The 17,093-nt window shown below is 37.0% G+C and overlaps 1 protein-coding gene across 4 annotated transcripts in view; it reads left to right on the forward strand.

Moving 5' to 3' along the window:
* The first annotated feature begins 333 nt into the window (after positions 1-333).
* Positions 334-17,093, forward strand: part of LOC106055541 (rho GTPase-activating protein 18-like) — a 58,331-nt gene continuing 41,571 nt past the window's right edge. For 3 of the 4 annotated variants that reach the window (XM_056014940.1, XM_056014941.1, XM_056014937.1), the window contains exon 1: positions 334-489. The gene's annotated coding sequence lies outside the window, so the exon portion shown is untranslated. Of the gene's footprint in view, positions 490-14,011; positions 14,166-17,093 lie in introns of those variants that run through there. The other variant, XM_056014938.1, reaches the window with a different exon arrangement.

A 17,093-nucleotide genomic window follows, 5' to 3' on the forward strand; every position in this document is an offset into this window, starting at 1 on the left:
CCAGCTCAACTTTTGTCTTTTTACAGTACTGATGAGTTCTTCCTCTCCTGACATACAACATGAGTCTTCTCACTTTCTTTATTTAGAATATTAAAAATCTCCCGATTGTTTTCTATTGTTACATAGTGTGACAAACAGTAAAAAAAAAGTCTGCAGCAAGACATCTTACATAACACGAAGATGACCTTACGACAATCACGCCCATTACAGAGCCCGTTCACAATATTCTATATGATAAGTGCATCTTCTCACATAAACTTTATAGACAGCAGAATTTTATGTTAGTACAATTTTGTGGCGACACCGGTAGGTAATGTTTTCCACCGTAGAGTTGACACATCCCTCGACACTTGACAGTTAGGCCTACACCTGTGCACCGTGCTACTCTGTTTGAAAAGCTCGTTACACGAAAGTATAAAAGCACAGTTAAATTTTTCTCATAAGGCTCATTCATATCTGGATTAACTTATTATTCCATGTCACAAGCAAGTGAGTAGCCTAATTAACTTAGCTTTCACTAAATTTTACAACTGTAACTACTGTAAGGCACAGTAAGGCAGTGTAACAAGAGGATCACAGGATCTAATCGTGATCATCTCTTCTAGATCTATCATGATCTATGTTATTTATGTAGGCCTATTGTAATAATATTATTATTAGTTTATTATAATACTATAACTAGACATATTTAATTATATTATATATTCGATAGATCTAGATCTAGAATTGATCTTTATTATTAACTATATGATCTAGATCTATAGTAGATATCTAGATCTAGATCTAGATAGATATTATACTAAACTACTCACAAGTGCTCCCTCTTACAGTGTAGTGCCTTTAGAGAATGGAATGGGTTGCCTGAATCAGCCAAGAAAACCAACGGTTTAGCAAAGTTTAAGTCATTGATTAACATGCATGACTAGATTGATACATGAAATGCGTAGGACGTAATTATTTTCTTGTTAGAAGTAACGTCTGGAATATATAAGATAAGATATATAAAATTAGTATAATGTTTATCTACTACTTGTCTAAACTCTGCTTAGTCATTGGTTTACTGATTCAGGCAACCCATTTCCATATTATAATGGTTATTAGCCTACATCAATGTGCTATCTATAATCAAATATACATTGCATTCTGTCTGTCTCCTCTCCTCAACCAAAAAAAAAAAAAAACAACACAAAAACTCAACAGCTAAAGATTGAGTACCCAGCCTTTGAATTGTACGTTCACATCAAAGAGGATCGCTTCTTTCTTTCGAGACCAATACAGACATTTCCGGCCTTTTCTGACGAATATTAAAATATTTTATATCTATCTATCTATCTATCTATCTATCTAATCTGTCTGTCTGTCTGTCTGTCTGTCTGTCTGTCTGTCTGTCTGTCTGTCTGTCTGTCTGTCTGTCTGTCTGTCTGCCTGTCTGTCTGTCTGTCTGTCTGTCTGTCTGTCTGTCTATCTATCTATCTATCTATCTAATCTGTCTGTCTATCTATCTATCTATCTGTCTGTCTATCTATCTATCTATCTATCTATCTATCTATCTATCTATCTATCTATCTATCTATCTATCTATCTATCTATCTATCTATCTATCTATCTATCTATCTATCTATCTATCTATCTATCTATCTATCTATCTATCTATCTATCTATCTATCTATCTATCTATCTATCTATCTATCTATCTATCTATCTATCTATCTATCTATCTATCTATCTATCTATCTATCTATCTATCTATCTATCTATCTATCTATCTATCTATCTATCTATCTATCTATCTATCTATCTATCTATCTATCTATCTATCTATCTATCTATCTATCTATCTATCTATCTATCTATCTATCTATCTATCTATCTATCTATCTATCTATCTATCTATCTATCTATCTATCTATCTATCTATCTATCTATCTATCTATCTATCTATCTATCTATCTATCTATCTATCTATCTATCTATCTATCTATCTATCTATCTATCTATCTATCTATCTATCTATCTATCTATCTATCTATCTATCTATCTATCTATCTATCTATCTATCTATCTATCTATCTATCTATCTATCTATCTATCTATCTATCTATCTATCTATCTATCTATCTATCTATCTATCTATCTATCTATCTATCTATCTATCTATCTATCTATCTATCTATCTATCTATCTATCTATCTATCTATCTATCTATCTATCTATCTATCTATCTATCTATCTATCTATCTATCTATCTATCTATCTATCTATCTATCTATCTATCTATCTATCTATCTATCTATCTATCTATCTATCTATCTATCTATCTATCTATCTATCTATCTATCTATCTATCTATCTAATCTATCTATCATCTTACATATGTTCATCAACCAAGTTTACCTTTCTCACCCCCCCCCATACAGTGTTTCTGAAACTTTTATTTGTGACGCCCCCCAACCCCTAACCTTTTAGCTAGGGATTCTGGGTAAGAAGTCCATGCGTTAAGCGTTTTACTGCATTCTCCAGGCATCAAGTACAACACTGTTTCTTTAAAAAAAAGTTTCCCTTTCAGACCTTGCGAACTGTGGGGCAGATGATGTTTAAGGTCATCTGTTTTTATGGCCAACGCTTAATGAGCAGGGTGTCATGTGGCCAGCTCAACGACCAATCGCCTTCACTTTCCCCTAACTAAATTCAGGTACCCATCAGAGACTCAGGGGCGACCTAAAAATCGGATGTCTCTCACATGTACGTTTGTTGTGGAGTTAATCTCCGTAAGATTATCCTGTTAAGCAAGACGTCTGTTGGCGGGCCTGTTTTGTTGACTCAAAAGACGTCTACAATGGCACGTCACCCGTTATGACGTAAGAAATACAAGTAGACGTATCGGATTGTATTCTTCAATCAATCTGTTTGCTGATTTATGTCTTGAAAACAGTATGAAATTTTCAACTTAGAAGATGAATCGTCACCTAACGTTTTGTTAATATTGTTCTATTGGCGTTTTAAAGTGATTTTGACACATAAACATGAATTTATAAATATGATATGGCTACAACAGATTTTTTTTCGTCTTTACCTTTCAGCCTCACTTGTCAGCCCATTTCACCCCCCCCCCCCCCAATCAGTGTGCAACCCCAGTTTAAGAAACGCCTTAATTGAATTCCTACCAACCCAACATTCAATAGATGTATCTAGTTCTGTATGTTAGCATCCAAGCCATAAAAAAGTTTTTTTTCAGTAACGCCCTGTGTCTCGTGTGTGTATTTAAACGGGCATGAATGTGTTGTGGAGTCTTATCAAAGTGGACCATTGTTGCCCACACTTTAAATGTGCAATGAACTGATAACCAATACAAATATTAAAAAAAATCATTCTTGCTAGGCCTACTAGTATAGATCTAGGTCTCTACAAATGTACAGAGGTACGGACCACTGCATGCCCACTTGAAAGATGTAACATTTAAATGGCGTCTAGTTCGATTTGTTTAAAAAAAAAAGTTTAAAGACCTTTGATTTATTCACAAAGATAATTAAATAATATCTGTACAATAACACTCCATTTATATGCAAGAGTTAATTAAACAGGTAGGAAGTTCCCCCATCAGACCTTGCGGTCTATAGGGCAGGTGATGTAAAGGTCATCTGTTTCTGTGGCCTACAAATACAAAACAAAATCTAATAAAATACTCAGAAAGACACAAAGATAAAGGCACATTCCTCGTTCCATATGCTAGGACAAATTTGTACAAATGCGCCTTCTTCCCTAGTGCTAAGCATGGAATGGGTTGCCTGAGCTAGCCAGGAAAACCAGTGACTTGGCAGAATTTAAGTCATTGGTTAATATGCATGACTAAATGCATGATTCTTTTTTTGAAGTAACGTCTGTATTATATAAGATAAGATAATTACTTTTACAAATTTACATCAAGTGACTTTAGACTTTTAAAAAAGTTAAACTTTGAAATATGTTCGTTGCTTTCAGTAAAGGTTTGGGCTTTGTAGATGGTAGCATGAAGTGACCAGAAAGAGACCTCCCGTGGCGGTGGTTATCCAGCAAATCCTGAAAACCGTATCACCTATCCTTCTGTCTCCGTCTTGCTGAATCTGGCTTCGGGGAGATCCATTTGTTCCTGATCTCAACGGGGGACTTTTCTTCTGGGCTTAGAGCATCTGAAGTGTTTACATTAATGGAGCTGATGAGGAGGATGGGAGTGCCAAAAAGGCATCATTGCTGATAATGCCAGACTCTTCTTCATAATTAGTATGTCTTTAAATAAGCATTCAATAAAATGGCGCACTTATATTTCGTTGATCATGTTTCATTGTCCTCTTTTCCCTAGAACACGCGTAGGACGTAATCATCTTTTTTTGTAGTAACGTCTGTGCTTGATAAGATAAATATCCGTGCTATCGTCTTTCGAAAATGAGCTTGGTTTTTATCGCCGGGTTAGTATGAGTTCATAGAATAGTGCGTGATCGCTAGGGTTTCTTCAGCCTACAAGTACTAGGTAATGTCCGCTCGCACACAAATGTCTGGAAGATTCAATGAAGTTTGTATTCATCATCTTGCCAATGCCGTCTCTCCAACATAAATGTACAAGCCGAAAGCATTTTTATTTTAGAGTCGCAAATTTACACCGGGGGAGGGGGGTCCTTGGGACGTTTTCCACCTTGAATTTACCAACATTTTGTTTACTGTTTTGATCATATTGTTGTATATCAACACAATAACACTCCTACACAATGTTTACATGACACCGTACTCTTGGCTAATTATTAGTATTCACATTTATACGACAACGAACCATTCCAGCTTTATTTATTGGAGTCTTTTAAAATTGTTAACTTTGTTTCTTCTTGGATTAAATACGACAATCTGAACACACAAGCACATTAAGCATGGCAGTTAAAAATCTTCACCTTCATTTTCGTATACAACTCACGAGGGCTAATACCAAATCATGTTTACATATTCCTTTATACATCTCAAACTTTAACCGATTTATTTTATTTCTTTACTAAAAAAAAAAGGCCATACACACATACACACACAAATAATTTGGAGTCTCAAAGAGCTGTACGCCTATATTGACTCTATTTGCAATGGTGAGGTGGGGTTGATTCAAAGCTTTGGAAGCGATTCCTCTCGTTAAATAGTTGTGTGCGTAAATGTGTGTATTCAAACCCTGGTCCTAATGACTTCTCCATATTGTCACAATGAGCCACGTATGTACACTTGAGATAAACCAACGATTTGAACAAAGCCTTAAATTTCCCCTGTACCCATCAGCGTGACAGGTGTGCAAGGGCTGGGGGTTTGGTGAAGGGAGGAATGAAACCTAATCCATTTCGAAACTTTTCCTTTTTTATATTTTACCTGCTAATAGTTTGTACTCCCCCTTTTTTTTCCCCCACTTTGTTCAAAGTAGATATAATTATTATGAAAGGTTTTTTTTTTAGGGATTGGGGGGGGGGGGGACATCGATTGATGTTGAATGTTAAGATTTCAAGTCGACCAGTGCTTTACAATGTGGCCGTGCTGAGTCTTATAGACTTCACTCAAGCCGTTCTCTTGATAGGCGTCACTGTAGTACTTGATTTCCGGTATTCCAAGCTACCCACCCCCTATTTACATGCGTCTAGTTGCTGTTTAATAGAAATTCACTTCTATGTGGCTACTTTTAAGTTCGCTTAGTGCGTTATCGCTAGGTGGTGTTGTCGTTCCCAGGGTCACTGGTTCGAGCCTTGGTCGGAGCAGTCCCTTATTTTCGTCTCATTTTAATTCACTACTGTCTCTCATTTAAAAACTTGTTTCCTGGTGCTGCTGTTCATTTATGTTTAATATGTATGTGGCTACTTTTAATAGACAGGTTGGAAATATTTTGCTCTAAACGGGACAGTATAAAATAATGGGTGGGCCTCTCTCTTGATATCCTACCAAGAACATTTGCTGACCGGGAAAAGTGGAGGGATTTAGTCACAGCACCCCTACGACGAGCTGTCATAGCACACCCCTATTACGAGCTGTCACAGCACACCCCTATTACGAGCTGTCACAGCACCACCCCTACTACGAGCTGTCACAGCACACCCCTACGACGAGCTGTCACAGCACACTCCTAAGGCGAAAATGAAGGGACAGATGACAAACGTGCAAGTCCTCCTGTTCTGCACGGCATGTTGTTGACCTCTTGAAGTCTCAAGCTTCACCTGATTAGTGCACAGTTACCTAATGCTATCTTGACGTTTAACTACAGACCCCGAGTATGTGCACTCAGTTTAAAGTTTGCCCTTACAGCAAATGGGCGTTAGTTTAATAAACTGTCCTCGTACGCTGAACTGTCAGCCTTAGTTGGTCCTTATCTAAACTAGTGCTGCTAAAGCTCTTGAAATTATATACAGCCCGTTCGTTTTCTCTTGCTTAAATCTCGACTCTACCTTTCAGTAGTTCAACAGTGAATGTAGGTACTTGCATGAACTTCGCAGTTCAGTTTTTTTTTTCTTTTGGCATGCCACCGCTGTGTTTGGTGTGTGTGTGTGTGTTTCCTTTAAACCACAGACATTTATTGTACACTTGAAAAGCATAATTGTGTCTGTGTCACTAAAGATTTGTGTACATTTTATGCCTGCCGCCTGGACATTCGTATTCTCTGCTCTAATGGCTTCTGAAAAGTAAAGTAGTCATTTGTCTACAGTCCAGCAAGCAAGTCAGTCGTTTGTATTGGTCTCACTTTTCTTTGTGTTCCAAACAACTTTACTAAGCGCCAGGGAAACATTATGCTTTTCACTTTAACCCTAGGTTGCTAGGCCACGAAGCTTTCCCGCTTTGGACTGTCCTCAAAGGTGTCCCGAGTTCAATCCCTGCTTGTCGTTACCCCCAAGCGCCCTGCGAGGACGTTTGGTTCAGCATATATATCTCTGTAGGAATGCCTGAAATGCATAAACACTGTCCGTTATAAACCCATATTGCCATAGGAACCAAACTAGCCTCATAAGCGGAAATGCTCGCGTTTTAAAGAATAGATAGTAAATATAATAGTAAAACTCGCCGTGGCATAGTCTCTCAAGAGGTTGCATGACTGTTGACAAAACATGCTGTAGTGCAATCTAAATAATGTTATGTGACAATCAAGCGTCAATAAGGAAGAAGACTTACCACCTATAATATTAATAAGGTTAGTTTAGTTTCGTATAAAGATAAGTTTCAGACTAATCCATACCTCCTTTCTATTCTGTTTCATGCTAAATGATAGGACTTTTACAAAGCTTTAAAATATTGTTTTGAAAGCATCCACTAATGAACTCGTTAGTCTTAAATACTGGCAGAAATAGTAAGGTAAGGAATGTTGAACCTTCAATTTACATGTTGATGTTTTGTTCGGCCTTTGACAGCGGTGAAAGCCTTTCACTACTTTAAGGGGAAGTTTTTTCTAGACGAAATCTCAACCGTGATAAATATAAAATAATTAGGAGCATTAAAAGGCGGGCATTTTTTTATATCGAATCTTTGTCTTCTATTTAAGTAAAACGATTATCCTGTGCAGTTATAATTATATATTTTAACTTTAACTTTGAATCTTTCATTGAACAAACAAGATTGCTTATACATTAAAAGCTACATGTCACAGTATTTCTCGCCAATGACACATTAATTTTTTTTTTCGATCTATGTCAAAATATTCATTGATTAAGTTAACAGTTAAAGAGAATTACTGCTTTATATTGTATTTTATTTATAATATATATAGCGCCCTTTCGGTTTAATGGGGAGTGGGGTTTAGGGCCAATGAAATTTGTGTTAAAAGGTTTGAGAATCAGTGCCGACAACACTGTGTGAAAGGGACTTGCAATGATGCGGCCTTGTCAGACATAGTTTGGCTGCTTCCAGGGAGGAGAGAACTATTCGCTATCAGGATTGTATTGGATGTGTGATGGGAAAGCTTTTTTTTTTCCAAACAATTCGCACCCCCCCCCCTTTTTTTTTTCACAACCTAAAGTGGGAGAGTTTCATCTTCTCCGAATTTTGATTTTGTTTTGTTCTGTTTATTTTGTGTTTGTATTTCCTTTATCCTTTAGTGCACACTTGGAGGAACAATTTGTCGTACACTTTGGTTTTAAAGTTTCTATATGTGTTTGTATGTGTGCGCCAGTGACGTTTTAATTAGTTTTGCTGATTACATAGTATCAACTCACTCTGTCTCTCTAGTACAAATTCTTTACACGTTATTTCTCCCACTTCCCATTCTCGGATCAAGTTGAAACTTTACACAACTATTCGTTGCACCTAACAAAACACGAATCAATAAAAAAAAAAACCCAATTATTTAATTAATTATTATTTATTAGTTTTTTAGGTATTAAAAAGGGGAAATAAATGCTACTTATTGAGAGAAGTGGCTGTATATGTGGGCTATTTCCTTTATTACGTTCTGTACCCTTTTTTCCCTCACTGCCTAATCTCCGACAATGCATAAATCAATTTAAAAATAAAATAGTTAATCACCTAGTAGTATTTAATTAAATTTGTGTTACATTTAAAAAAAAAAGCTTATTCCTGCAGGTTTTGAGATATATGGCAGTGTTGTTTTGCGGTTCTTCCCGTTTGTTAAGATTTCAAAATTATTTTTATTATTTTGATTTTTTTTTGACGCAGTTTATAACACTAATGTAGGTCTGTAGATCTATATATAGTATTGCAAAATCCATGTTGAGGCTAGCATTTTGATTAATGGCATCAAATTTTAATAGAAGAAAAAAGTTTGAACGTGTTGTGCATTGCAGCTATGTTCTAAAAATGCTGTGTCATCATCCAGTTCGAACTAATGCATAGAACTGTGAGTGGGAAATTCCCGATTTAATTGAACATTCTCTTATTGACAGCGGCAATGGGAGAGAAAAAAAAAAAGGGGGGGGCGGCTAAAAATATGAGAAATTTTAAAAGTTGGTTATAAAACGCTTTTGTGCTCGACCACCCGTCACATAGTAGGGGGTTCTTCAGATGTGACCTCAATATGTGTCGATGTGTTCAATAATGTGTCATTGTGTGTGACCAGATAAGGGGCACTGCGTCAATACATTGAGTGCGTTGGGTGAGATGAGTGTGTGTCTTGCGTCTCACCAAACCAGTTGCAGACCCACCCGACTAGTGCCGAGAAATGAAAAAAGATTTCGAACTGGTTCTGTTTGTTTAATCTGCTTTCGAAGTTTATTCAGCACTTCATGTTTTTGGAACAAATTTCACAACCTCTTTATTTATTTATTTTTGTTTGGAAAAAAAGGGGGGGGTAGTGGAAAGAGAACGGCTGTATGGGGAAAACTTCGCGTCTGCTTGCTCTACTTAAGCTGATTAGTACATCTATGATTTCTATGGTGTGCGCTTGTGGTGTTTAGGAGAGGGAGAAGGGGGAGGGTGACATGTTCACCTTTTTTTTTTTTAGAGGCAGATGTGGAGAGCGATTATGTTGGGGCATCTTATAAGATTTGTTTGTTGGTGTAAGGTCAGTTTGGGATAGGTCCTTTCTCTGCACACCTAATTTCTAATGATTGTTTCAATAAGACAAAAAAAGATGCTATTAAGTCCAGATAATAGGCTACTTGTCTGTACATTTCAATGGTATGACCCAGTCATTGTAGCGAGTGATATTTTGTATGCCTGCTCTATGGTCAATGGGCTCAATTCGACCCGTTGAAAAATCGAGACATTGAAAAAAAAAAAAACATTGAAAATAAATCAGATCGGCCCGTGATTCGGAAATTTATATGCCCCCCCCCCCTCCTTCTCCTTTTACCGAAATGAGACATTACACCACTGTTCTGTACTATTTAATCTGTTGATAAGCATAATTAGAGTTATACATTTCCACAGGAAAGGCGAGGTATGCAATCTAATGTATTAATACAAAAAATAAGATGACTGGGCCTAGAGAAGGGGGGGGGCTCTATGTGTTGGTCCACAACTAATGTAGTCTAAAGTATACGCTTGTAAAACAAGAAATGTATTCTTTTTTTTTTTTTACACACATGAGCACTATTTACAACATACACAGTGTAAAAAGTAGGATTTTTTTTTAAATATGTCATTAGATGGCGATTACCTTGCACATTCTCTTTGTGTTTTAGAAACTAGATTGCTACAGTCATTTCAGCCAGAACTCTTTTCCCCATTCAAGCCGAATTAAAGTCTTGTTTTGTTACTTGATAAAACTGAAATAGATCCATTAGTTACACATTTAAACAAGCGTTTGTTTGCTTCCAGTCCTGGGTGGCATTTCTCGGATATTTGTGAAATGTACATCCGATGCTTCATGGGGGCCCTCATGCCTTGAAGGGAACTCTCTTCTCAAATTAGATCTATATTTTCTGTTAGAGATTGCATCATTTCATCTCATGGGCACTCAAAGGAGGATTTCGGAATGGTATCTATATGTCAATGATGACTTCCAACAGGTCCCGCCCGTTACAAATGACACCAGACGCTATCTAGTACTTCACACGGGGGTTGTTTCAACATTAAAACAAAACAAAAAACGACCAGCATTCTGTTTGTATTTTATCGACTGAGGTTTTTGTCCTGGACCAATTAGTGTCAGTCAGAGATTAAGGGCATCGATCATTCAGCAGTCTTCTTGTTTTGTGAGTTTTTCTTTTTCTTGTTTTGCGCAGTATGATTGTCTCCCTACGTCACGTGACGTTCTGACGTAATGTCATTAAGCTTATTGATCTCCGGCTTATTTCATGTTTAGCATTACATTTTTGTCCAGCCTCTAAACCTCCTTGTCAGTCCAAGTAATAGCAAGAAAAAAGTGTATTGAAAACTGAGTTCACGCTATGTTGCAGCTTGCAAAGTTCTGTTGCAACTACTACTTTTTCTTTTCTGAAAGCGAACCGTTTAATTTCTAAAATTAATATGCAAAGCGTTTTTTTTTCTTCATAAAAATACACCACTCTTATTTCACACATTTATGTTTTATTTGACGTAATTTAAATATCGGTTTATAGTCTGCAAAACTTTAGGAGTTCGTTTATTTCATTGTATTATATCAATGCCACAGTTATAAACTAAAAGTTTATCTTGTTGTGTGATCTCAATGACACAGTTAAGAACTAAAAGTTCATCTTGTTGTGTGATCTCAATGACACAGTTAAGAACTAAACTCAGTTTTCCGTGAACACTCTCAGAGGCCAATTTCAAATTAATCTCTTAGAGCAGGACATACAAAGATTTTGTCACGATTTAAACTGAAGAAATGCTTAAGATTTTTTTTTTTTTTACCTTTACCTATCCCTTAGTCTGTTGGACCGTTGGGGCACCAGGCAAGATCTGTCGACCGTCTTTCTCCATTCCTCCCTTTTTTTGCCTTGTTTAGAACCTCTCTCAGTGGCAGGCCTGTCCATTCTTTAATGTTGTCCTCCCATCGCTTTTTCTGTCTGCCTTTTCTTCTTTTCCCTGGCACTGTTCCCTGAAGGAAGGTCCTTGCGAGCCCCGTAGATCTTGTAATGTGGCCAAAGGTTTTAAGCTTTCGTCTTTTCACAATAGTTAGCAGGTCGTCATGGGCTCCGATCGCAACAGTAACCCTGTCTCTGATTTCTTGGTTTGTGATGCGGTCTTTGAATGTGATGCCTAGGATCCTTCTGTAGCATCTCAATTCCATTGCTAGGATCCTCCTCTTAAGCTCTGCATTCAACGTCCACGACTCGCAAGCATATAAAAATGTGGCCATGACCAGAGAGCGCATCAGTCTGATTTTGGTGCCGAGGGCTAAGCCCTAATCTTTCCATATTATTTTAAGTTTTGAAAGGGCTGCTGTGGACTGTGCTATTCGGGCCAATAGTTCGGGTTTTGTTCCCTCATCTGAGACAATAGCTCCGAGGTATTTGAAGCTGTTAACACTAGTTAGCTTTTCACCTCCAATACTGATGCCTCTTTTAAAGCCCTGATGGCTATTGGTCATAATTTGAGTTTTTAAAGATTAAAACAAAAAATAACGCCACCCATTTCGTCTAGCCTTTTAGACTATCTGTTGTCTATCTTTCATTGTCTGGACCTGAATGCGTTAACATGTTTGTCTTGTGCGTTATTGTTAGTTAAAAAGTATAATTTTAAACAAATTGTCGTCCATTCTGTCCTGCCTTTTGCAATACCGTTGGTTTATCTTTCATGTCTCTGTCTAAAAATATAAAATGTTATTGTCATTTTAATATTGATGCTATGGGTATGTGTGTGCGTGTGTTTCATTGCGTGACTTATTAATTAGTTGTACTGTTCCCATTGATGATTTGAAAAAAACACGTAATTAACCACCTATGCAAGAATAATTGAGGTAATCGATAAAGTAACCGCAACGATTTGATCAATAATCTATAGCTGTTGATCGATTTTGTTTCCTTGAAAGTTTCTAGATCATCATTAGTTGAGTACTTACATTAAAGTCAAGTTGGTCAATGAGACACAAAATATCTTAATCGAAGAGTTTTTGGACTTTTTTTTCTTGCCCCCCCCCCCCCCCCCCAATTTATGTATTTCTCACCAGTTGGGTATTGCTTCCATATTATGCATGTCTTATGATGGTCTTATCATTTATGTTTGACCTTTCATTTATGTATGTCCAAGTATTTGTGACTCTCTTCTCAGATATGTATGTCCTCTCATGTATGTGTGTCCTTTTAATTTTGTATGTGCCCTCAATTCTGTATGTGCCCTCAATTTTGTATGTCCCCTCAATTTTGTATGTCCCCTCAATTTTGTATGTGCCTACAGTCACGTGCGTAAGTATCCCTAAAATAATAAGAAAAAACAAGAAGCATTTGTCAACACTGAGGACTAGTACACATTGTGTCGTCTCCCCTAAATAGCTCATTGGTTCTTTGTCTCACGTGATCATCCTTTCATTCCGGACAGAAGTGAGTGCACTGCTACATAGCTTTATACCTACCCTGATCCTCCCGCTCATTAATTAGCTTAGTCTAACCCTGAGAAATAGCAGGTAGCAAGCGGAGTTCTATTAGAGGGTGAAGGCCAAACACCGAAAGGCATTAGATGACATTCATAACTGGTGTTCTCTTGTTTACTACGTTGGTATTTAGATCTACCTTCTCCTTTAGCTCAGAGAGGCGAAGACATCACATCGCAATGATGAGGTTACATCAGTTCCATCCTCAGCCCTGTTTCCCATTCTGCTTCCTAAACTTTATCCAGGCTTGCCCCTCCCACTCTTTTTTTTCTCCCTCCTCCCTTCCCTCCCCCCTCTCTAATTTATCTTCATTTAGTTTTAGTCTATGTTTTTTTTTTATTGAAATTCATTATTTAAAGAAATTATAATTTCAAGAGAATTGCGTTTTAATTTTTTGTTGTTTTTTTTTTAAATTATTATTTCAGACATTTTTTTTTTACATATGTCTCGGAGGAAACAATTCTGAAACAATACTGACAAAATTTGTTAAACTGCTACCAAGATATTGACCCATTTCTTAAGATATTCGCCCATTTTTTCGCTTATTTCATATAGGCCTATCTCTGACCTGACCTCCACTTTTTGTTTTTCTTTCTGTGCGCGGTCTTCTGATTGTCTGACCTAACCCCTCACATTTGTTTTCTAAATGAAGATCTGTTTATCATTACATCTAGTCGGTCATGTATCTTTGACGTATCAGACAAGAACACCATTTGAAGGGTTGGATCTGAGTGATTCATTAGAGCCTTGGATAGTTGGCGAACCCTTCCCTTCGTGATTATCTTTTCCGATTCTATCATCCAGTCGTAATATCTGGAACTGTACTTAGGCGAAAAGGAAACAACGTGTCCGTGTGTTGTCAGGTCTCTGCTGATTACTTCCTTCGCTCTTCTTGATTTTTTTTTTAGTTAAAAAGCTTTTTTTTTTCTCCACTAGAATTAATGACTTACAAACTTGTGTTGAACTGAAGGTAATAGCGTAATCATTATTACCTCACTCCCTACTCTCCCCCCCCCCTCTCTCTCTCTCTCGTGAACTTGTGCTTCCTCGCGCTCCTTACAAAAGAGCAGCAGAAAAGGGGGTGGGGGGAAGGAGAGATGCGGCACATTCTTATGGCTGAGGGCGGGAAGTTTGTCAACGTCTGCTCTTGTTCGATTCCTACAGTTTGAACTGCAAGCTCATTACACTAGGAATATCAACAACTGTTACATGGGAGTCCGTAAGTCTTCTTTTATTTATCTGTATCTAGTGATTGTACAGTAACACATAGATATATATACACGAAATGACATGAAGAATAGGACTATTTTACCTTCTTTTTTTATTCACTTTTGACAATACCTTTTGTATCATACTTAAAGGGCATTAAATAATAACAATTCTAGTCTTGACTAGGCTTAGACACATACCATAGTCGTTCTGATTGAGTGATGATTAAAAAAAAAAAGCAAAGCTCTTTATCTGCACTTATGTAGTAGTTTTATTTAGTCACGAGGAAGGCAGGGATTTAAAAAAATGGGGTTTACTATCCCCATGGAAATTCGTTTTATGTAGATTTATGCGTTGTATACACTTTGACACGTTACACAATGCATAACAAGGCATGAACTTGTAAATAAATGTAGTAAGACAGTGTACATGCACCCAAAAGTCCTTCAAACATTACCAGACTAGGCTAGCTATAGAAGTATAGATGATTATATTCCCAAGGGATCGAAGTTGTGTCATTTTTGACATGTATTATGTTTGTGAAGGACTATGGACAAACTGGTTCCAAACAGTCGCAAACCTTTCCACTTGCCATCCCCTCAGCCCACAGGCATGTAGACAGCTTACTCTTTCTTTCAAACGCTAATATTGGGCAGCACTTGGGGCTTTTATTTGGCCTTATTAAATCTTCATCATCTAGTGAAGACTTGACAAGCAGTGTGCTGTTTATTAAAGTTATAAATAGGGGAGACGAATCTATCCAGATTGTGTGCTTATGGACTGGATGAAACACTTCTATTGTTACAACAAAAGCGAATTTGTTCTGAAGTCTACGTTCTCTTCAATTATTGTCTGACCTACTTTTAAGTTGACCTGTCACTATAGATGAGTTCCTGGTTTGACCGATATGCCTCCTGGTTGGCGCGTGTCCGCTATTCAGTGTCTATAGACTGTATTCCCATAAGGATTTCCTCTCCCAAGCATTGAGCACTTATTCTTCTGTTTATGTAGTTTACACATCTGACTGGCACGAGGAGCCTCATGATGGTTGTGTCGGCATTGCTCTTTGCTTTTCTTGAGATTGCTTCGCATTTCAATAATTGCAACATTTCTCGTGCTAAAATATCACATAGCCCAGTGTTTCTGTGACGCCCCCACACTCCGACGAAAAAAAAATAGTCATAAAAAAAAAAATAGTCCGTATTTTTAGTTTTGAAGTAGTGTTTTGTACATAGCATTGAACATTAGAATGGTTCTTTCTTAATTTAGTAGCCGGTTCCGGAATTCCCTCCCCTTAACATGTTGAAGGAAGAATTAAAAAAAAAAAAAGCAAGGGGGTAGTTCTACGGTTTGAGAAACGCAGCGAAAGTTGTTTTGTTTTTTTTACTTTTACTTTGTAATTATATTATGCTTGCTTTATATAATGGTTACATAGTAATATAAATAAAATATTCACTTAACAATAGGCATACATATTCTTGTATGTGGCATGTTGTCTCTCTCTGTCTCTCTTTTGGTCTTTATTGTACACTTCTGTCGATAATGTGCTCCATTGGCGAGGTTAACTTGGTCGAGAGTGCTGTGTTACAACACCAGCTGTTTCTATCTTGCTAACATTTTATGGTGTCTCTTACACGAGGCTACATATCTTGGCTGTGGCTTTTTATGTAGCATTGAATAACTCACTCTCATTTCCATAACAATGAGTTCAGCTTGCTACAGGAGAAAAAAAAAGGCTTCCAACGCAAGGCATATGTGATTTTTAATACGACCAAAATAAATATAGTTATAGTTACATTAATGTATGTTGGAATTTGGTTGTGAATACTGTCATGGTGGGTTTTACGGGTTTAACATGTAGGGGATGATATAATTATAACCGGGTTCCCCACCTCAACAGGTTAATGTATTAATTAAAGATTAACAGCAAACCAAGTTGCCTAATAAACGAACTGTAAATAAGTGGTCAACGATCGTTGAACAATAACAATTTTTGATACTAAATACACATACTTAATATTCAGAATATATATACAAATCATGAGATAAATACGTTAATGCATTATTAATGATGCAAATGAACACAGCTCAGGCACGCACACTCTATTTCGGCCACACGACCTTGTACCTCCAAATACTACAACACGGAGACGCAAGGCTGAAACTGGTTAAAAATACAAATCTATAATATTAGAGCAAAATACCACTCGCTCACTGACTGATTCATTGATCGCGAAATCTCTAAAACTGTCGTACGTATCCCCATGAAATTTCGTACACAGGCTCCTTTTACCTCCTATGTGCTCACTAAGAACGGTTTTTGACAGAATCGCTATCTAGGGACCGCTTTTGGCGAAAAACCGCAAACTTGCTATCAAACCTTTGTTTTAGTTTCGTATTTCCCCAAAATAAGCCTCAATCAATATATAAAGCATTTTTTTAAATATCACGAAAGTAGGACTTCCTGTATATTTTTGTTCCTTTTAGTGACCATTTTAAACTTGCCTTGCGTCATTTCCACTTACTTGTCGACGCGGTCTAAATGAAAAACAAAACCATTTCTTATAGTATTAATAAGATAGATCTAGAGTCTTTTTCTTCTTTTTTTTTGTTTTCAAGAGACAGAGCATCTCCTTTTTTTGAAGTAAGGTCTGTAGTTTATAACGTAAGATAAACCAAATTGAAAGTTCTTTTTATTTAGAAAAAAAAATGTAGAAAGGGGAACTGGAATGTGGCATTCCATTGGCGCCTTTGGAAACTGATGGTAGGAAGAAATGTGTCTCATACCGTACATTGCTTGCATTAAGACTAAATGTTGAAGAAACAAAAAGTAAAACTAACCAAAAAGAAAAGGGGGGGGGGTAGAAAGAAAGAAAAGAACGGGGTGTTCCGGCCATAATTATCAATGCAAACCCTGGAAACATCGATGGTGCGTACT

This window comes from Biomphalaria glabrata, chromosome 17 (assembly GCF_947242115.1).
Source record: "Biomphalaria glabrata chromosome 17, xgBioGlab47.1, whole genome shotgun sequence".
Taxonomy (NCBI): Eukaryota; Metazoa; Mollusca; class Gastropoda; family Planorbidae; genus Biomphalaria; species Biomphalaria glabrata.